General features: G+C 40.1%; 1 pseudogene across 1 annotated transcript; it reads right to left on the reverse strand.

Moving 5' to 3' along the window:
* Positions 1 to 6404: 6404 nt before the first annotated feature.
* Positions 6405 to 22173, reverse strand: LOC308088187 (mucosa-associated lymphoid tissue lymphoma translocation protein 1-like; annotated as a pseudogene). The gene is made up of 16 exons (XR_013935089.1): positions 21923 to 22173; positions 20611 to 20777; positions 19853 to 19974; positions 19154 to 19307; positions 17456 to 17633; positions 17043 to 17139; positions 16495 to 16542; positions 15663 to 15686; positions 15488 to 15538; positions 14708 to 14911; positions 13592 to 13769; positions 13428 to 13499; positions 13071 to 13198; positions 12003 to 12152; positions 10512 to 10654; positions 6405 to 9874 (listed from the first exon to the last, which is right to left on the reverse strand). The product of XR_013935089.1 is annotated as a mucosa-associated lymphoid tissue lymphoma translocation protein 1-like (transcript).
* Between the last annotated feature and the right edge of the window lie 1008 nt (positions 22174 to 23181).

Consider the following 23181-nt stretch of genomic DNA (forward strand, 5'->3'; position numbering starts at 1 on the left):
ACAAGTGGAATCTTGAGGTTCCAAAAGGTAAGCAGAGAGGCACCAGACTATTAATGAAGATATGCATTTTCTGGCTTTAAAGTTTCAAGTGGTGATTTGTGTGTTAACATAACTTAAACACTCAAATTTGTTACATTTGCAGTGAACTGGTAATGTTGGCCTTCTGTGTAACAATGCTGCAGTCGGTTTAAGACCCTTAATCTTTTCTTAAATGTTTTTTTTCCCTTATTTTTCTTTTTACATTTTCGACAGGTTTGTGTGATCTACATTCTACAGGATGCGTTTCATTGTGTCAGCTCTTCTCTTCACCCTGTTCATTCCAGGTAAGCATGCTGTGATGTGTGTCCTGTATCTGTTTATGACATATCCAAAAGACTTGCTTAGAACTTTAGATGCTTGTCTCTGATATATTTCATGATACCACAAATCTGTTCAGTATAGTTTCTGAACAGCATGACTAGACATACTGTACAAGACAAGTTGGAAATATTGTGTACAGTATGTGAGACAAATAATGCATTTGGTGGTCAGGTGTCTTAGTCCATGAGCCAGAGCCCCAAAATTGAGCAATGATTATCGAAAGAGTGGGCAAAACCATAACTATATGAAATTGTTCATAGGGTCAATACGAGTAAATAAATATATGATAACCTTTCCACAGGAGTAGCTTTTTCATGGTTATCACACATTTATTACAGTTATTTTCCCCATACGTACATGACAGGTGAAAAAATGACAAAATTTAAAAAAGAGTTATCATAATGAAACTTCCTGAGTTGATTACTTACATGAAGACAATGATTTATCGTATTACAAGTTTTCTGAAATTGTATATTTAAATATGCAAATTAGACATTTAGTCAACAAAATGTGTGATAACCATGAAAAAGCTACTCCTGTGGAAAGGTTATCATATATTTATTTACTCGTATTGACCCTATGAACAATTTCATATAGGTATGGTTTTGCCCAAGCTTTCGATAATGAAATCTTGTCTGGCTCATGGACTATCTTGTGTTACTGGTTGGCCAACAGCTCCACCCTGTGGGTGAGGTTATATGTTTATAATAGGTTACACACTATCTTGTCTTTCACAACAAGAATACTTTCCCCCAAGGCTTTTTGTGTTATCCTTTTAGCATAACCTTTGACTGTGTATACCTGTACTGTGAACAATCATGTTAATATTGATTGATTGAATACTTTATTAACCATTTGCAAAGACAAGCATAAGGGAAGTAAGAGTATGGAGTATAATAAAGTATTCAATCAATCAATATATCTATGGTTTGGGTCTAGACTTTAGAGCTGCAACAATCGATTGATATGATATGATGTGTACTTTGTGTACTTTTAATAAATACTGTACTTAGAAATGTACATTTTGTTAAAATGTAGTGTATAGTTATTATGACATTACTAATTTGTTTTCCCAACTATATGTTGTATTTTCTTCTTTTTTGGGGGGCATTTCAGGTGTGCGTCCTGAAAGTACATTGGACATTAGATTTAGCTGGGCCTTTTTCCAAGACTCCAACTACACAGATCCTTTCACAAATGGTGCTGTGATGTTGTATTTCCAAGCAACTTTGACGATTCAGCCGAACTGTCAAATCAAAGATTTGAACAGAATTGTGGCCGTTCTGCTCGACTACCGCGTCAGTTGGTACGTCGACCCGACGAGGATGAGCACCGCCTTCATTCAAAACGGGTACGTCAGCAGATGGTTTGTGTCTTGGGCTGCAACTATCGATCATTTTCGTAGCGATTATTCTCATTATATGATATAATGAGAATAATCGCTACGAAAATGATCGATGATTTATATCTCTATAATCTATTACTTTTTAGATTAATCGAATAATCAAGAAGCGTGTTTAAAAAAAATATATATAGGCCTGTTTATTTTAAATGTAGCTAGTCTCTATATATCTACAGAAATATAGGAGGGAAGAAAATAGGAGATCTACAAGCTCACAATGCCATGGGGGATCCATAATAAAACTAAAACTAATCAAAAGAAAACTAAACTAAAACTAAGGTTTTTCAAAAAGAAATTCAACCAAACTAGCAAACCCACTTTAAAAAAACACCAAACTGAAATTCAAAACAAGAAGTCAAAATAAAATTAAAATAAAAACGAATGAAAGACATGCAAAACTATAACAACCTTGGATTCTTCTGTGTTCTAGGTGTCCCGTTGGCCCCGAGGTGACCATGCTGGAGAACGGCTCTTCCCTGCGCGTTCGTTTCGCTGTCGTGAACAATCCAGAACTGGCCTCCAGGTCCAACTCTAGGCTTCGATCATTACCAGATAGAGCTGTGTGACCCGACAGTCGAATTGTGTGTTCCTGTAAGTGTTAGCCTACAAGTTATGGCCTGTCACAATTATTACATAATCGGCTAATCGCTATTAGTTGAGATAATTGCAATTATTTTGTAATAATCGTCATATGTTCCATGTTGACAAATGTTCATACATTAAAAAAAAAGCTGAAATAGCAGATCTACAAGCAATGAGTCAGAAGTGACACATTGTAAGCTTGTAGATCAGCGATTTCCGCTATTTTTTTTAACCTTTTTTTAAGTATAAAATTCATAAATATGTCAGTAATTTCTTTATTTATTTCGGTTATTTGTCATATCTGCCCTGTAAATGTTTTGATAGCGAGGCAAACAGAATTTCCAATGTTCAATGCCAAAAACACAATTAAATCGTTAATCGCAATTATTAGTGACAATTAATCGTCAAATTCAATTTGTAATCGTGACAGCCCTATAGTTGCAGTGATTGATTGATTGATTGATGTACTTTATTTAGTAAGACATGAGAAAACAGTAGGCCTACATGGAAGTACAATTCACAATACAATACTAAACTGGATAACTCATAAGCACTAACTAAGCTTTTAAAGCGAAGTGAAGTAGCCTAGCCCTAAGCTACTGTGAATGTAGATTCAAGGGTCCCTTACGGCAGTGGTTCTCAAACGTTTTCATGTCAAGGACCCCCACATAATCGCATTAATATGTATTTGGCCATGAAAGGATTTTGCACCAGGGGACCTCATAAGAGAAGATTTTGTCGAACATTTTCAAAATGAATCCAAATTTTCACAATTTTTCTAAATGTTTTGAAAATACAGTAGCTGATCTACAAGCTCACAACACATGGCGATGCCACGCGTTGTGAGCTTGTAGATCAGCTATTTTCGAATAGCGGGAATATAAAACGGGGTTGAAGTGGTTAAACTGTTCCTCATTTTGCTGGGGAGCTCCTGGAAGCCCTTCAAGGATCCCTGGGGGGTCCCCGAACCCCACGTTGAGAACCACTGAGTTACACACTCACAATACAGAGTAAAGTACTGTGAATAGCCTACGGATGTTTTTTGAAGATCTGTTGTGATTCCTGTTCTCCCGTGTTCTCACTGCATTAACAGGATTGCCCAGGGGACAAGCAGGAATTGTAGAAGAGCTGCACTCCTATTGGTGGAGAGGGACGGGATGTCACCACTACCCCCCCTAGCCCCCCATGGAGAAGAACTTAAATGAACCATTGCTTACACTTGTTTTACAATAGTAATCTAATCACACTCAAATTGAATGTCACAACCATGATAGATTTAAGGCTGCACTATGTAACTTTCATATTGTTGTTGTCTGGCAGAAACCTCTCCATATTTCTTTGGTAAATGAGAAATGACTTACTTTGGCATACAGTGTCACACAAAAGCAAAAGTAGCAAGTATCAAAAATAGCAGAGAGCTTGTAGATCTGCTATTTTATGCTTATTGCTAGCTATCACCCGTCAGGGTTAAAGAGAAGCTTACCTTACAGTCAACTATTGAGGACGAAAAGAATCTGTAGTACTGACAGTGCTTTCGAAAGACAAGCTAAGGACTTGTGCGATCGTTTCAAAACTAAAGGTTATAGTGATAAAGTGCTAAGTGTTAATGTACAGAGAGCTCGAGAGAAAGAGAGTTCTAGCTTGTTAACTCCAAAACCTGCTCGTGCAGGGGAGTCAAAGATAGTTTTGTCCACTACCTATTCCCCTTTGTGCATTGATATTAAGAATTCTGTGAAAAAATACTGGTATGTGTTATCGAGTGATCCTAATGTGGGTCATGTTTTCAAGGAGCCCCCCATCTTTGCACACAAACGTGCCAAAAATGTGAGGGACTCTTTAGTGAGGGCAGACTGTTACGTTCCACCACAGCATTTTATGTCAGATTTGCCTACGGGCAACTTTCCGTGTTACAACTGTGTTCATTGCAATGCAATGATCAGAGGGAATCATGTATTGCATCCACATTCAGGAAAAAAGATTGATGTTAAAAGCATCATCACCTGTAAAACTAAGTTTGTGGTCTATCTGCTAAAATGCCCTTGTGGCCTTTGTTATGTGGGTAAAACCAAAAGAGAACTAGAATTTCAGAACATAAAAGTAATATTAGAAACAAGGATGAAAAATCACCTGTTGCTAGACATTTTAATGCGGTGGGACATGAAGTCTGTGCTTTAAGGTTTCAGGGTATTGAGGCAATATTGCCCTTAAAAAGAGGTGGGGATCGTGAAAAACTTCTATTGCAACGAGAGGCATGGTGGATACACTCTCTCCAAACAGAACACCCTAAAGGTCTAAATGAAGAACTTTTATTAGGTTGTTTCTTATAGTATTTATTGTGTGTAAAACAGACAGAGCATACCACTTGAGAGTGAAATGAGTTTATGTTGTAGAGCAATGAATTGATGATGTGACAATGAATGATTAATGCCTCTTTCTCAAGTGACATTGTGTATACTTCGGTATTTAAAAAATGTGTTTTACATTTTTTAGAAATATGCAAGTCTTGAATGAAATCTGAGTTTGTCTTTATGAAGGAGTACTGAGGGACTCGCACAGACTAAGATTGTAAAACTGCCGCTTTACTGCTAAAAAAAATGTGTTCTAGGTAATAATTATTTTTTCTTTCTTTCTTTCTTTTTTTTCTATATACTTATTTTCTGTTTTATGGTGACCCTTTGTGTTAAAAAATGACTGTTAAAAAATGACTGTCTTATTTTGTTGTTACCCGGACCGCTCTGTGCGTTGCACGAAGGTCCCTTTATAAGTGACACAAAAACAGTGTGATGTCATTATACGCTGAAGAAGGCCTCTGGGCCGAAACGTCCGGTTTTGACGCTGTATGCTGGGGAGCTATGACCTAATAAATAAAGAGCCTAAATGGACTGAAGTGAGTGCTGGCATTCCTTTCTATGAACTTTATTGCTATAGCAGACCTGGGTTTCACATCTGCTGTTTACAACTGAGCTAATAGAACATTACCTGTTCACTCAGGGGAGAGATGTAATTTAGGCTTTCAGGTAGTACCACTTGTCAACCAGCATCAACCAGGATCTACATGTCAGAAGAGCAGGTAGACCAAATAATACACAATAATCATTAATAAACCACCGCAATTGTGTTATAGTTGTATTGTATTAACATACTCTACCATACAGATTGGTTAAAATAAATTTGTATTAAGTAAAAAAAAGTTACATAATGGAGCTTTCACTCACGGTTAACAATTAAGATTAAATAAAGTAAAATAAATGGTCAAATCTGTGTCTGCTGCTCCAAAGTTCCAAATGGAAAAGTTTCAAATGAGTCTAAAACTGAAATCCTTATTTAACTTAGACTAGAGTCAGTGTACAAATGGAACCGTTTGAAGTGGTTTTCAGTTATAGCACAGTACACAACAACTATTTCCTGTTTGAAAACTCTTTATCTTCAACTCTCTTTAGAACAGATTATGCAGGCATTGTCATGGGTTACTACTCAGAACAAGTGCTTCTCAAATCGGGGTCCGGGGACCCCAGGGGTCTCTGAGGTGGTTCTAGGAGGTCCTCAGCAAAATCTGTTCATATCAAAATCTGTTTTAACTATTTGAAAATAGCCGATCTGAGCTTGTAGATCTGATCTGCTATTTTCAAAAAATCTTATATTCAATATTTTTGAAACATTTCAACAACACAACTCTTGTATGGGGAGATTGGGGGTCCCTGTCGCAAAAGTATTTTCAGATGGGGGTCAAATTCATAATTAATTTGGGGGTCCTGATATGAAAAAGTTTGAGAACACTGACTTAGAACAACTGTGTGGCCCAAATGTAACCCTTTGGTTAAATTGAGGTGCCCACTCGATATTAATCCTTCAGATTGTATCCACATTTCACACAAATAGCCTAGGTACACATGATCTCTATAGTCATATGATCAAGACAAATCTGTTTGATTTTTCATATTCCATCCTGATTGGCTAAGATTGACCTAAAGATCTAAAGTTTGCAGGAGTGGCCTGTTTTGAACAAAATGCCTCAAATCATGAATGCAGCGTCCGATTGCGGTGAAAATTTGTACGCACATTCACACTACATTGAGGAACAAATGCCACCCTTTTGACATTGCCCTATTATAGCGCCACCAGGAGGCCGATTTTCGCAAAACAATTTTTTGATACTATAATATTACTCCTACAGATTTTGTCCAAACATCACGCAAATCGGTACACATCTCTATAGTCATGTGATCAAAAACGGATCTTATAGGAGATATATTGTTACCATAACATCACTGCATGGGGTCATACATCATACCAGTGAGACCTGTGGTTTTCCGGTACTCCTCAACATAAAGACATTGTGTGTTTATGTTGTACATGTGTTGTACAAGAATCAAGGCCCTGAAAACTCCATTGGCATCCTTTTCTTTCACGCTTTCACTGGATGTGATGTCGTGTCAAGGCAAAAAGACAGCATGGCAAACCCGGCAAGTGTGGCCTGAAGTGTCTCATGTCTTCCAGAAGCTCAGTCAATACCCTCCAGTAACAGTGCTTGACAAGAAGGTTGATGATGCAAGATTTTACCTGTTTGCATGGAAGCAGAGGTCCTATGATGCCATTCCACCTACAAGGGCATCTCTTGCACATCATGTGAAGCATGCCACTTATCAAGTTGCCCGTGTCTGAAGCCAGGCAACTGTAGGTCAAATGCATACAGAGAGCCCTGTCAGCTGGGGATGGCGAGCAGAAGATGACATTTGGCAAGTAGCATGGATGACACTACCAATTGCCCAGATTTGTGAACAACTGACAAAATGCCGGTGCAAGACTGAACGTCGTGGTAGACGCAAGTGCTTGGCCTTCACACAGCTGAGTGCCTGCAAATGTGACGATTAGAACAATTTGTGATCCAGACATGGGTAAAAACTCATATGTTGATACCAAAATAATCAAAATCCAATCACAATCCAGGTCAAAATACACATAAAATGTCTTTCGCCAGCAGCCATTTTGGAAAATGGCAGCCATATTGTTTTTTTTTGTGGCTAACAGGCTTTTCTGTAAAAGTAGGTCCTAGGCATTGTTCATACCAAATTTGGCACTTGTATCACAAAGTGAACGATTCTAACATAAAAACGGACTTAAGGGCCCTGACTAATAGGGGGATGGCGGATAGAGCAATACTACACTAGCAGAAGAAACAGGTGCACAGCCATGAAAAGCACAGACTTGGGAGTACAGAGTCACCTGGTGGTGATGGAGAGAACTGCAGCTTGGACCATCAAGCAATAGCAGCACTTTACCACAAGGAACAAAACTGTTTCTGTATCAAACAGGTGCTTGATAATGAGTTGAACTATACTGTAGAATATTTTATGAATATTATAGACCCAGGTGCTGTGAATTACAAATGTAGTGCATGCTGTGGGTACTGAGGGAGAAGTCTCTCATAATGCTCCATAATCACCCATCACGCCTCACTACCACGCTTCGTGCTGCAGATGGGAGCTGAGAGTGGTGATAATGGTTCCCATGTCAAAAGAAAACATATTAAACACAGAGTAGCACTGCCAGGCCAGCCCTGCGGCTATCTACACTTTATGAACGAACCGAGCAGGACAGAGGGCTAGGTAACTCACAGTCATAAATACAGGAGTTTATAGCCTAATTTAAATTCCATCGTAGGATGCTTAAGCCACTGCTAGTACAGTAGTGGTGTTGCTTTACCAAAAATAACTGATCTACAAGCTAGCAACACATTGCATTGTTACCTTGTAGGTCTGTTATTTTTCACAAGCTACACCCTTGTGTGATGGTGTATGAATTAAGATTATACAGGAGTCACAGAACCATTTATGGATAAGTAAAAGCACACCCAGACTAGTGCTGAGTGATATTGGGCAGATTTTTTTTTTGTCCTAAATATTGTGAATGTGATATAAAAAAGCAGTGGATACACAATTTCACCCTATATATGCAGATCTGCAAATAACAAAACGTCAATAGTTCCATTTGAAAATAATGCACCACTCTAGCAATGATTAGTGATTTTAGGGGGGGAAATAAGGTAGATGTTCAATACTCTGGTTAACTCAACATGACACGTCTGTGAACGCAGAATGTGCGTGCAAGACCAGCTACCAAGTAATAATGAAATACCGGTAATTATGTTATTTATCAGATGGACTGTCGTTTCTGTTAAATGGTGCACAGCAGAGGCAACCATGCAAGCCACCAACCTGCACATTGGGAGCAGTTAGGGGTTAAGTGTCTTGCTCAAGGACACTTCCGACTCGCAGCCAGGAGGAGGCGGGTATTGATCCGGCAACCATCCGATTCGGCCAAGCTACCTCCTGAGCCACTGCCAAATACAAAAATCTGTGTTCTGGGCCCTGGACGGACGGACGGACGGACGGACGGACGGACGGACGCAGACAGACAGACAGACAGACAGACAGACAGACACACACACTCTCGCCCCACCTCGGGCTCCTCATTAATACACATACTGTACATCTCATTCCATTCAATAAATACTGTTTAACTTGAGCAGAAGGTGTGGTCTCTTACTAGTGAACTTTCTATTAGAAGCCTAAAGCAATTTGCTCAGTTAAACTGTTTAACCACATGAACCCTAGGATCTCTATTCTGGGGGCATTAGTCAAAAAAAATTGCAGATCTAAAAGCTCGCAACACGTTGTGAGCTTATAGATCAGCTATTTTTGGCGAAGATATTTAGTGTATAGCTAAAACAGGAGGGGGCCTAGTAATAACTAGTATCATCCAGTTAATAGACAGACAACACAGAATTAACTAGTATCAAAGTGTTGACATGATGACACGACATTTTTTCATCGATCAAACCTTTGTAAAAGCACTGAATTCAACTGGATTTTGTAACTGCCTGCTTGTTTAATAATTTCAGTTTTTCATACTCTACTAGTAACAGTAACATCGCCCCCTTGTGGCCGTGATAGCAATTCAGTTCTAAAGTATGTTTTTCTTGATCACCTAGTGAGTAGAATCTATATATTATCTATACAGTAATCAATCTCTCTCTCTCATACACAACCAACAATATACACCTTCAAAATATATATATAAAAGGGAAATAATCTTTTAACTTGGTCTGGTGGCCAAGTGGCCAAGTGTTATTGTACTGGTACTGAGGTTATTGTGATGGCGGCAAAAGCCGCTGCCGCTGCCGCCCCCCATAGCCCCCTGTAGGGGCTCGTAGACCTCCAGGTAGGGACTGGGGCAGTGGGGGGACAAACGATCATGGGCTAGCTGCTGCTGCTGCTGCTGCTGCTGCTGCTGCTGCTGCTGATGATGGTGATGGAGGTGGCGTTCGGACCCGGGGCTGTGGCAGGGGCTGTGGGACGGGCTGTGGGGCATCAGGCAGGTCTGCAGGCAGCTGTTGCGGCGCATGGCTCGGTGCAGGTCCAGCCTGGCGACGAGCGGCTTGCCGATGTCGACGCTCCTGGTCCAGTGGACGGTCTCGTCTCCCAGGGCGGTGAAGGTGCCCTGGAGGCACACGGTGAACACCAGCTCCTCCTGCACCAAGGACATTAAGTATCACATGCAAGTAAGTAAGTAAGTAAGTAAGTAAGTAAGTAAGCCTCCGAGCCATGTGGTCAATAGGTCAGGAGCCTAGGGCTGGGCTAAATGACTTCAAATCAATATCACGATTATATCGTTGCTGTCGGGCAGAAACCTCCTATCTCCATATTCTAACTTTTTGTGTTTTTTTCGTAAATGAATGCCCTACTTAATCATCCTACACAGTCACACAGCCTGCAGATGTAAAAACGGTGGTCATGAGGTTTCCAACCGAAAGAGACAATATCAAACTTTTGCCTTGGTTACGATTAATGAACAATAAAAAAATAAGAAATAGTGAAAATATCAGATCTAAATCAGGAGTTATTTTTCTTTTTTTCCCCGATTTGGAAATCTGGTTGCATCACACACACACTACAGGATAATCTTAGAAGATTATCTTAAACATGCACACACTACACGTTTTAAACATAAAGCTGCATCATACACTACAGAATTGTATTAAGATTGTCGGACTTGCAGGAGCAACGCAAACATGGGGGAGGTCGCGGCCTGAAAAGTTCAGGCACCCTATTGCTGTAGTGTGAGCCCAGCATTAGTGCCACTAGGTGATAATGAGCATGTTTTGTACCCGGAGCTTCTGTAAGGAGCTCAGTCTGGTGTAGAGGCAGTGCTGGGGCAGGTCGCTGGACAGGAGGTAGATGCCCGTCTCCTCTGTTCATCTCTCTGTTCATCTCTTTAGGATCCACATCAAGGTCAGGGTGGCTGTTAGCTCTTAAATTCAATGTACACAATTAGCATATTCAAACTCTGTTTGGAATGTGCTTGGTGATGATCACTATAGGGCTGCAACTGTTGATTATTTTCTTAGCAATTAATCTATTAATTACCTTTTCCATTAATTGAATAAGTGAGAAGCAAGTTATTTTAAATACTTTTTTTATACATTAACAAATCAACTTGAATAAAATCTAATAGATTTTTTATAATTGACTAAATTGATTAGTCTGATTAACCACTTAATTGCTATCTTATATTCACCGGTGTCACACAAAAATGTACAAGCACACCACATATCGCATAATGAAAGATTTGCACCTATAATGTGACATGCAACTTAATAATCAATTAAATTGATTAGTTCGATTAACTGTTGCACCGCTAGAGCAGTGATTCTCAAAGTGGGGTGGGGGTCCCAGGGGGTCCCCAGCAAAATGTTTTAATACAGCATTGCAATCATTTTAACCACTTTATCTATTTATATGTTGGCTATACAAAAATATTGAAAAAATATCGAAAATGTATGAACTGGCCTTTACCAGTTGTACTAGTCACGGTTTGATTCAATATGGTTTTACACTTTATACTGTAGTAGTATTGTTTGTCAATGTTTTATCATTAAGAATAGTAAGTAAAATTATTTTTACATTTTCTCTCAAGTAGCGTACCTATGCATACCTGTTGAGAAACACAGAGTTAGAATATCTATACCTCTGGTCGATTACAGAAACTCTAATCTCTCAAGAACAGATTCTGCACTGCGTTGGAATCTGTCGGGGAGGTTCGTCATAACGTGTGCGCATTGGCTACAAGTGGGCGTGCCTTCAGATCAGGAAGCAGGCCGCGCTTTACCCAATCAAATGTAGTGGGCGGGATTCACATGTCCGTCGATCTTTAACCCTCGAAACAAACCCAAACTAATTTAACAATAGCGTCCGCGGAGCAGACAAAACCACAGAAAGATATTCACATTTTAACTTACTCTTTCACCATAGAAACAAGTGGGCTTATAACCAAAACGATCCATGTTCTCTGGGAGAAGTGGTGTTAGTGTTCCGTGTAGAAATATTGTTAGTGGGAATGAAAACATAGTGGCACCCACCGGAAGTGAAAGCTGAAGGCAGACCTAAACCCCGGTTTCCTTGCGCACTGGTGTTACGTTTTCTTCCGCCCAGAGCCAACAGACATAGAACAAACAGCAGAGGTCGCTGTTTTTCATTTTCAGTTGGATCTGGGTTCCCAGATTGCAGAAACTCTAATGTGACTAAACTCCATGTTAGCTTCATGTTTTATAGAGTAATAACATCCACACAGATAGCGAGTTAGCACGCATGCATCTCACCGTGGACTTTAACCCACTGGCGGCTGTGTGCCAGGGTCATGTCAGCGCTGTCGCCAGGCAGAACGGGATCGGTCAGAGCTCTCCTCTCTGATAGGCTGCTGCGGATCTCCAGGGCCTGCTTCCCCTTGGTGGTGTCAAAATGACCCATATCTGGACTCAGAAGGTTAACATAATAACATAATTCACATCTTCAAAGCAATAAGACTTCTTAACCACATTACTAAGGACACCTGCACTGTCTTCTTAACCCATTAAGACCTGAGGCCGATTCTACAAATACCTTTTAAATCAGTAGTTCTCACACTTTTTAAAAAATGTTCAAAAATAGCAATGTGCTGTAGATCAGCTATTTTCGAATAGCCAACGCAAAAATCTAAAATGACAAGACACTTTCTCGGTTTTAATGGGTTAAAAGGTGCAGTATGTGATATTTCATTGTTAAAAGACGTGTTAAATATCACTGTAATCTCCCTGTCTCAACAGCTATAGTAAATAGAGAATGCATTTTCAGGTGGGGATACCAATTATATCCACTCAGGAAAGAGAACTCATACAGGATAAACAAGTGACATTGGAAGCGATGACACAAAGAAATTGGAACACAATCAAATTGAAGCTGATAAATGGGGACTCTCTCTTGAAAATTGGCAACCCATCTGAAAATTTTTTTTCAGCAAGACTATAGCAAAAACCTTTGTTTTAACCATAAAATATAACTTAAAATACCTTTTACTTGCAATAATTCTTTTTTTAATCTTCATTTTTAAACATTCACCAGAAAGAGTTATTTCCGGCAAAGAGATTTGGTGTCAGAGGAAGAAAGCACAGCAAGATATAGATAAAGGGTTTAAGTGGTAAAAAAAAGAAAACCTTTTCATGAAACTTGATGGGAAATATATGTAGGCTGTCGCAAAGAGATGATTCACTTTTGGTTGTCGTCAAGGTCAAAATGACTATACCACTCATGGAAGTGATATCCAACAATAGCATAGTGTTGGTGGAGGTATGTACTCTACTGAGTGTTAGATAATGTCTAACTAATGTCTAATGTCTCTAGTGTAATCTCACCCTCAGCTACTCTGTCCAGCACCACTGTAATCTTCTCATCGTCCAGAAGACGCTTCTTCAAAAACTTGACAAAGACGCCGTTGGTAAAGCCACTGGAGCTCAGCTCAAAAGCTTCAGCGTCTTGGCAACTGAATAGCGATAAGAGACAATTATATATATATTACAAAACAAAGCATCTTGTATACTTTACCCACTATCACACTTTCAAATAATTTTCAACATTTTTAAAAGTGACAAAAACTGCAGATCTTTTTACCATTTGTCATAATGATGAAGTATATACTAGGGCTTAAGTGGTTAAAAAGTGATTTGGTCATTTATACAATTTCATTCATTTATGATTGAAGATAAACTTACGTAGCGTATCCGAAGACAATGTTAGCCGTGATCCTCAATACAATGTTTGGAGTGGTGTCATCGTGAATATTCCTGAAATAAATGTAAAAAGAAACATTATGCAGAAAAATGAAGTAAAAAAAATAAAGGATGTGAAACTGCCTTCCAGGCTGTTTTTCACTCACCTCTTCCTGCACATGTCCAGGAGGAACACATTGAGGCCTGTCTCTTTCTCCTGCATGAGTTTGAGGATGCTCTGCACACACAGGCAGTTGGCAGAGCGGTATGGGTTTGGTGCGTCTACTGGCACCATAAAGCTGTTACCATAGTTTTCATACCCATGGCCAGCGTAGTACAGCAACCCTAGAAATACAATTTTCAATTTAGGCATTTAGCAGATGCTCTTAATCCAGAACTATTTACAGTAAGCAGGGTAAACACAAGGTAATACATCAAATGCATACTGTAGAGACAGTGTAGTGCCTCAGTAATCTAGGATCATAGGTAAACCAGTCTAAACATTATAATATCAAAAGATTCATGATATGTGCATTGAAACTATACAAACTATAGGATGGCAGGTCAACAAATGAACCTGGAAATGGTCTACATAACATGCATCTAAATCACATTAACACTAGCGTCCCTTCTTTGGGCCATAATAGGTGAACTTTTGGAGAAAATAGGTGCAAATAGAAGATCTACAACCTTAACGCAACATGTTGTGAGCTTGTAGATCGGCTATTTTTCGCTATGTGACGTACAACAAAGTATATAGGGTTTAAGTGGTTAAAACAAATCACTTCCAGTTAACTTTAATTTCTTACTGGTTACATATTTTTCAAGATTTGTGATTTAAGAGTCAAGACACACAAGAGTAAGATTCTATTGTTTTGGTTCCTCAACATTGTAGCAGAAATACCAATAACGAAATAATAAAGAATAGCAGCAATCGTAAGAACAATAGTGAATTATGTGCGTTAGTCATAGCATACGTTTTACTCTCATTGTAAGTTGCTTTGAGTGTCTGCAAAATGCTTAAAAACTGGTAAATGTAAATGAATCTACTTGTCAGCGTTGCTCAGTGCTATAGAACACTGTTTCTTAACTTCAGATTTGGTTCCATTTGTACACTCCCAGAGTTAAATAAACACTGAGGATTTTACAGTGTAGATTGAGGCCCCAGAGATTTAAAAAAAAGAGGCATCTAATGGGGGTCCGTGGCATAAAACGCATCAAACTGGGGGTCTGAGGAAATTCAAAGGGTTGAGAACCACTGCTATAGACTACTGGCTCCATACCATACACTCCCTTGTGGAGCAGCAGCAGAAATTCATCCACGGCGTTCCTCATCTCTGACTCGGTGAGGTCCAGCAGAGACACAACCTTGAAGTTGAGCTGCCGCAGGAGGTTGGTGAGGTCGTACACATCCACCATGGGAGCTTTGAGCTGGGGGTGGTTCAGGTAGGACAGATTGCCTATCAGCAGTGCCACTTTGTCAGCCGCTAACACAGGACACGGGAGAGACAGAAATAAATGGGTATTAGTGTTGATCCCTGTGGGGGGAATGACTTTTCTGTATTTGCTAGCCCCAGGGGGTGCTTGGGGGAGCTCTTATACGTTCAGTGTCTTATACGTTCAGTGTGTTGCTCAGGGACACTTCAACACAAAGCCAAGAGGAGCGGGGGATTGAACCCGGAGACCATCCGGTTCCCAGATGACCGCTCGATCACCTGATTGCTCTACTGTTAGAAAGGAAAACAAGTTACCCACAACAAAGACATTTATGATCAGAATAGGTTTTAGAACGGAACAGTGACCCGGGTGAGACAACAACTGTTAAACAGCAGATGTTTAGGGGTCGCTTAAATGGCTGATCTATAAGCTCACAACGCGTTGCATCGCAACAAATTGTGAGCTTAGAGATCCACTATTTTCACTATTTGTTTGGGAGGGCAGGTTCAAAGTGGTTAAATCCAGGCTACACCATCCCCAAACCAACCAGTAGGGGTCAGCAATATTCTGACCAGGACATTATTCACTCCCAGGCTGAGAACAAAAAAGTAGCGCAAAGCACTCACCATAAAGCTGTTGTTCAGGTGTGTTATTTATGAAGAATTCATTGGCACCTACTGTAAGAATGCAATAACACAAATAAAACAATATGATAACACAATAGGCCTTGATCTTTGTAAAGAAAATGTATGATAAAAAAGGATGTTAAACAAAACCTTCAATGATTAAACTGCTACTTACTTGATCCAAAGGCATATATGTCATCTAAGGAAACAGAAACAGAAGTATAAGTTATAAGTATAAGTTGTCTATAGACTGAACGTTTTTGCTAAATAAATAAAGTACTACTACTACTACTACTTTCTCTGTCTATGGATGAGTGCTTAAGTGAGTAGGTTATTAGAAATCAAATCTGTGGATGTGTGATTAAGTGAGTAGGTAGTTAGAGCTAAGGCCCACTTCAGATCAGCGGCAAGTGAAAACTCAAAAGGCCATTTTTAAAAGATGATTTTCATTATTCAAACCCAGAGAAAACAATCACTCATGCAAAACAAGGAGATCCCACCATTTGAGCACTGTGCTAGTTAGTATTATGAAGAACCTTGACCCACATGCAGCTACAAAGTTAACACTTTAGTGTGTCGAGTTACCAAGACACATTCGAAGTGATTACAGTTGTTATTGAGTGTACGTGATGTTATTTTTGTCAAATTTAAAATAAAATAAGTTAAAGCTTTATATTCTGATAGTAATCATTGCTATATAATGTTTGTTCAGTAAGAGGTTTTATCCAATCAGGAAAGAGAGCTCCATTGATATGATCCTATGAGTTCTGTCTCCTGGTTGTATAAAACTGGTATCCTGACTTCTTTTTTTTTCCCTGTTTACTAGAGAGCTGGAGAGGCAGGGAGGCACCGGTTACTGAATAAACACGCTATAGCAATGATTGCTTTCAAAATATAGAGCTGTTTAACACTACTTTCAACAAAGCAATATCACATACACCCCTTTAACCTTTTCATGCAGCATTGTCTCAAAGTTTGAGCCAAGTGCCAGGCTCTTTTCACTCTACCTTCCGAGCACTCCATTGCCCCTGAAACCTGGATAGATATCCTTGGTCCTTACGGTCAAGAAGAAAGTAAATTAACCATTTTGTTTTGTTAATTTCATTTGCTAAGCTAACACAGTGATATTGCCGTTTGATGGGACTGCAAATGATGGAAATTGGGTGGTACAAGTGAAGAAAAATCTTGACTGTTAAACTGCACTCAGGATTTCAGGTTTCTACCCGAGATTCAAACCAAGGTCCCCCACGCAAGTGCTGACTTCTTTTGTTTAAAAAGTTTCATGGTGTAAGTTTTTAAACAAACATGTTTCCATTTGGCGTCCCCATTTTGGGCATGTCATTATAGATGAAAATGTTCAAATAAGATCTAATCAGATCTTCAAGCTCACAGCACGTTTGCGATGCGACCCGTTGTGAGCTTGTAGATCGGCAATTTTCACTGCACAACACTATATTTTCTAGCGAATTAATCACATGGAAGAAATGCCTGCAGTGTTTAAGGACCTATTAACATGTAGGGTTTTACAGTGCACAATATAACATAACATATGTACCTATCATAACGTCCACTTCACTGCTCCACATTCTCTCAGTGCTACTGCTGATCTCACATCGGTACCTCCCCTGGTGGTCCTGCATCACGAACTGGATCTGTGGAAATGTCACATTCTCTCCAGTCAGACCAGAGTTAAGCTTAATTTATGCTCTGTCGCAGGACCCTGAAAATAGCAGACCTACAAGCTTGTTAGGCCTGCTATTTTCAGTATGGCTGGCTTTATGATTTGTTTTTAAATGCATTTTTATTTTTCAGTTTAGTTTTTTGTTCGTTTTATGATTGCATGAGTGGTTTTAGTTTTAGGAATGGATTAGTTTTAGTTCAGAAAAATAGTCTATATTATGTACGATATGTGTCCGAAGCTGAGAATAAACAATGACATGTATGCAGGCGGTGAGGTCCTCCCCTCACCGTGAGTTTCCTCTTGTCGCGTTGGGGAGGGGGACTCCGTTCCTGTGCCACTGGTAGCGAGGGATGGGCTTCCCTACAGCTCCACACTCCAGCTGTAAAGTGTCCCCCAGCAACAGGCGCTGGGCCTGGGGTTGGACCACCACCCTCAGTCTGCCTTCCAGGGAATGGTAGCTCTGACCTGGGTGGCAAGGAGGAAGAAGACCACCTGAATCACATCTGTTACATATTATGCCATGACCCTCTGGAATCCAAACTGTTGTTGTATTTGATTGATTGATTGATTGATTCTCCATTCTCAGTCAAATCCGGAGTGTTTGCAGTTTGTTTTCCTGTACATGTTAAAAACTGCATAAACTGCAAAGATATGGCAGGCTAGAAAGCAAAACAGCTGCAGCTATTCAACAGTATTGTCAATGCTTGCACATTGGCAGACCTAAATCTAACACACTCATCATTATTCATTTGATTAGCTGTAGCTGTGCTGTAGCTGTGTTTTACCATTGTGCAGTTTTTAACCTGAACCGGAAAGCAGAAACTACAAAATCAGTGTACAGTTTCATGCCCCTGAGAATACAAATGTACAAATCGAACCAAATGGAGTGTCGGGGTTACAAAGGGATAAATTAAATGAACACAGAGGATTTTAGTGTTGTTGTAGCTTATTATTTCCTGTTCTTGCTATCACCTGGAAAACAAAGATATCTATTTCTTGATAAAAAAAACTAAAAAAAAAATCTAATTTGCACTAATATTATTGGGAATTTCCACTACTATTATTGGGTGGCTAATATCCAGATGTGGACTAAGATCTCTTCTGGTTATTATAGAATTTGTCCAGTGGTCCTGCCTCATTAATGCTGCACTCCGTAACTTTTATGTTTTGAACCCAGGTTGAACCCGTGTGAGAGACGAAACATCTACCACTCATCCAAGAGGGAATATCCCCTTTTGAACAAATCACGAAAAAGGTTCAATATCCCTCGTTCTCACATCTACAGATTCTTGCCATTTCCTTTCAGTCTCCACCACCCAGCGGTCTATTAGACTCCATCCTCGGTATAAAGGCAGGCATAAATTGGCACAAATATACTGCTTCCTGAACTCACATTTCATTTACCTAAACCCTGTTTTATACTTATACTATACTAGGGAATAGACCATCTCTACAAAATTGAGACGCCAGGTTGACAGTGGTTAAGCGAAGGACACTGTCGCTCAACATAGTATAAATCACTGGTTCTCAAAGTGGGGTCCGGGGACCCCCAGGAGTCCTTGAGGGAGTTCCAGGGGGTCCCCAGCTAAATGATAGATTGGGCACCAAATGGACCCTTATGGGTCTGTAACTCTGAGAGTGTACAAATGGAACCAAATGGACCCTAACGGGTCCATTTGGTTCCATTTGTACACTCTCAGAGTTAAATTAACATTGATTTTACAATATAAATTGCAGTCCAAGTGATAGAAATGCCATTAAATGGGGGTCTGTAGCCCTAATGCATGTTAAACTGGGGGTCCTTGAAATTAAAACGATTGAGAATCACTGCTAGAGCCGTAAGAAATCATCTCTTATGGGGGGTCCCTGGCATATCTTTTGAAATGGGGGTCCGCGGGCTAGTTAGTGTCAATTTGGGGGTCCTTGACATGAAAAAGTTTGAGAACCACTGGTATAAATGAGCCTGAGTGAGCGTTGTAGCTCACCATGACACATGGCAGTATCCAGGATCCAGGACACCTGAGCCCACTGCTGGCTGAACTCAAACGCATCTCCACAGTTGATCCTGCAGATGTAATGGCCGGCATCCTGCAGACGGACAGGGCTTATCATCAGATCCGGGAGGAAGCTGTTGGGTACCTGTGGTAGGTGAAATGTCGATTACATTGTTATTAAATGGCAGTGTAAAACAGAGGTCGTCACATTGGACTTATCATCAGGTCTGAGAGGAAGCTGTTGGGTACCTACCTGTGGCAGGTGAAATGTCGATTACATTGTTATTAAATGGCAGCGTAAAACAGAGGTTGTCACATTTTACATGAAGCTGAACAGAAACATATGAAAATGCCCAACATGAACATCCAAACTCATCTTCTATACACGAATCCACGGAGCGCTGCCCTGCGGTGTCAACGCTCCGCGGACGCGACACCGCAGCAATGGCCGCCTACAGGCAGCGCGTCTGTGGATTCGTCTATAGGATAGAGGATATTAATCCTCGTGTCACATTCCAAAAATGACAATTACGATAAGTGACGACTGCAAATGCTTCGAACCCATTTCAAAATGCACAGAGATGCTAAATAGGATAGATAGAATAATGTGCACTGGGTAAGTATAGCTGAGAGTGTACAAATGTTTCTGAATGGATAAATTAACACAGAGGATATTAATGTTTAGCTTACCTCCTCTTTAGTCTTGAACCACTGGTATTGTACAGGAGTCTTTCCAACAGCGTAGCAGCTAAGGCGAAGCTTGTGGCCAGAGATGACAGACACAGACTGGGGCTGGACAAGGATCTGAAGGCCTGTGTGTTCACAGTGTTATCCTTTTAGCGCAACCTTTGACTGTACTACCTGTACTGTTAAAGGGATAGTTCACCCAAAAAAATACTTTTTTTCTATCGCTTAGTCACCCCATGGGGACTTGAATTCATGGATATTTTTTGTTTTTGTCGCATTCCAAAGCCAATAATTTGATGACCAGCGGACCGGTAGGCAGCGGTTCCGGTAGGAGATACAAAGGAGACTCTTTGTGTCTCCTACCGGAACCGCTGCTGGTAATCAAATTATTGGCTTGGGAATGCGACAAAAACAAAAAAATATCCACGCATTCAAGTCTCCATGGGGTTACTAATCAATTAAAAAAAGTCATTTGGGGGGTGAACTATCCCTTTAACAAGCCTGCTAATAAAGTATTCAATCAATCAATCACAGACTCTACTCTATTTGTAGGAGAGAGAAAAAGGACTTAAACCACTTTCAAATTTCATATTGCTGGTCTTGACGAGCCCTTTTCAAAATGATAATTAACATACAATAAACATTGTATTAGACTACACAATTACAATACAAATTATGCTCAATCAAAATTCTGTGAGATTCCCAAATGTGGTTGAGAGTGCAGAGTAGACGATAAAAAAGTGTGAGAAAGTAGGGTTCACCTGGTGGCTTGAGACACTGGATCGCCTCCGAGTTGCCAATGGTTTGCATGCAGTCCTGCAGGTGACCCACGGTACATCCTCGCTCTCCCAGGAGTCTGAGCAGCGCGCGGCTGGGACTGCCCTCGATGTCCAACACCTTCAGAGAGCACATCTCCATGTCGCCTGAACTACAAGGAGAGATTCAACAACTTTAGAGCAGTGGTTCTTAAACGTTGTCATGCGATGGACCCCCAAATTGATATATATTTGGCCGCGGACACCCATCTGAAAATGTTTTGTGCCAGGGACGCCCAGATGAGAAAACTTGGGTTAAAAAAAATATTCAAAATGATTCAAAATGAAGTTTTTGATATTTAAAAAAAAAGCCTCAAAAATAGCAGATGTGCAAGCAGATGTGTGAGCTTGTAGATCTGCTATTTTTGAATAGCCAACATATAAATGGATGAAGTGGTTAAAGCGATTGTGATGCTGTATTAACACATTTTACTGGGGACCCCCTGGAACCTCCCCAAGGACCCCTGGGGGTCCCCGAACCCCACTTTGAGAACCACTGCTTTAGATCTCCAAGTCTTCTGAACCACAAGAGCAGATCCAACACCTAGAGAGCACATCTCAAGAATCAAGAATCAACTTTATCACTGGTTCACAGGTGTAAAGCAGTGGGTGGAATTCGTTGACATGATAAAGGACAAGGAATTTAATGGGGCAAATTCTAATAAACTATGGCGGTCTTATACCTCAGTGGTTCTCAAACTATTTTGTGTCAACGACCCCCCAAATTGAGTTTTAAGAAAGTTTTAAGCCCCAGGGCCCCATTTTTCGTTGTTAGATTATATTTAGTAGACATGAATTCTAAACTGTCTACTCAGACTCTACTCTATATTATAGCCTGTAGGAGTGGAGATAACAGTGAAACTAACCTCTTAATATAATATTCATTCTTATACAGTCTCTCATTAGGCTATAGATTATAGATGAAATTAGATGAAATTGGGCTGTTCTTCATCTGGCTGGGGACCGACTAGAACCCCCTCAAAGGCAGTGAAATAATCTAATAGTCAAATTAAGCTGTTCTTCATCTGGCTGGGGACCGACTAGAACCCCCTCAAAGACTACTGGGGGTCTTCTCAGACCCCACTTTGTAAACCACTGCAACTTACACCCTCCAACAATCTTTGACTGCAAAAGTCATGCTGTGCTACAAAAAAAAATTTAAAAGAAAGAAAAAAAGAAAGAAAGAAATCTATATGAATCACTAGATTAAGTTCAAAGTTTAGTTCAACATGATAAATAAATTTTAAAAAAAGTTTACCTGACTCTAAAGCGTCTATCACCGCCCACCACCTCCCCGAGTTTACGCCATCCTTTATTGTTGGCAGCGCCGCCAGTCTGGTCCAGGATCTCACAGAGCCTCCTCAGAACGGGCTCCTTCAGGAGGCTGAGGCTGGTAGAGCGGTCAATAGATGAGTCCGTCATGATCCAGGCTTTAAACTATCGATCATCAGTAATCATCAATAAACTGATCACTAAACACAACCATACTTCAAGTTCAAAAAGATTCATCTACTTCCTGAAAAAAAGAATCGGTGTTGCCAGATGGTGTGAGAGAAATAAGCAGAAATAACCATGAGAAATACAACAACCAAAAAAGACAAATACATATTAATTTGGGGGTCCTTCCTTGACATGAAAATATTTTAAATGCACTGGTTTAAATAATAATTAAAATGTTTTGGAAACAAGCCCAAATAAGCAACTGCACTTTAGAAACAATTGAAGCCCCCAAAAAACCGCAACCCGCAACTAACCAATATTTACAATCAACTTCACAGAAAAACAAGCCCACACTCGCTTATAATAAGCGGACATGGCAACGCTGAAAAGAATCACAACACGCCCACACGAGTTGTTTCTCCGGGGGTATCACGGTGTGCGAACAGTGCGATGCTGGTGAAAAAGCACTGATCTACAAGCTCACAACGCGTAACGTTGCGATGCGTAGTCAGCTCGTAGATCAGTTTTTTTTTCACCAGTGGCAGCAGCTTCCGCGCATAGCTTCTACGCTCACCAGTGGGACGCGCAGGTACCACAGTGCATATTGTAACTAATCACATAGCCCGGAGCGACAGTCGGTCGTCAACTTCTGGTTTTAGTTGATAGATTTTTTTGACATTATTGCCCTTGGTTGGTGTGTATAACCTTAACAGATTTTGTTTGCAAAAGCTAGAGCTTGAGTATACATTATCATTAGTTTAAATATGGACCCCAATGGAAATAAGCCATAGGCTTTTTGGGGTTTAATCCTTTTAGCATCCTTTTTATATAAATGTACCTCTGTGCTTTTTTTGCAAACTGTTAATAAAGCATTCAATCAATCAATCAATCAATCAATAACACATTTTAAGCTTGATTTAATTACAAGATTAAATAAACTGGAACGCTCAAACATTAGTTGGTCAACTCAATATATGGCTTCACAAAGCTCTGTTACTATACTATAGAGTGGAGTTCCTCACTCCACTCTGCTATGTAACAGAGCTAGGCTTCACATAGAACAGTGATTCTTAACGT

The sequence above is a fragment of the Gymnoscopelus braueri genome, assembly GCF_963280865.1.
Source record: "Gymnoscopelus braueri genome assembly, chromosome: 7".
NCBI classification, from domain to species: domain Eukaryota; kingdom Metazoa; phylum Chordata; class Actinopteri; order Myctophiformes; family Myctophidae; genus Gymnoscopelus; species Gymnoscopelus braueri.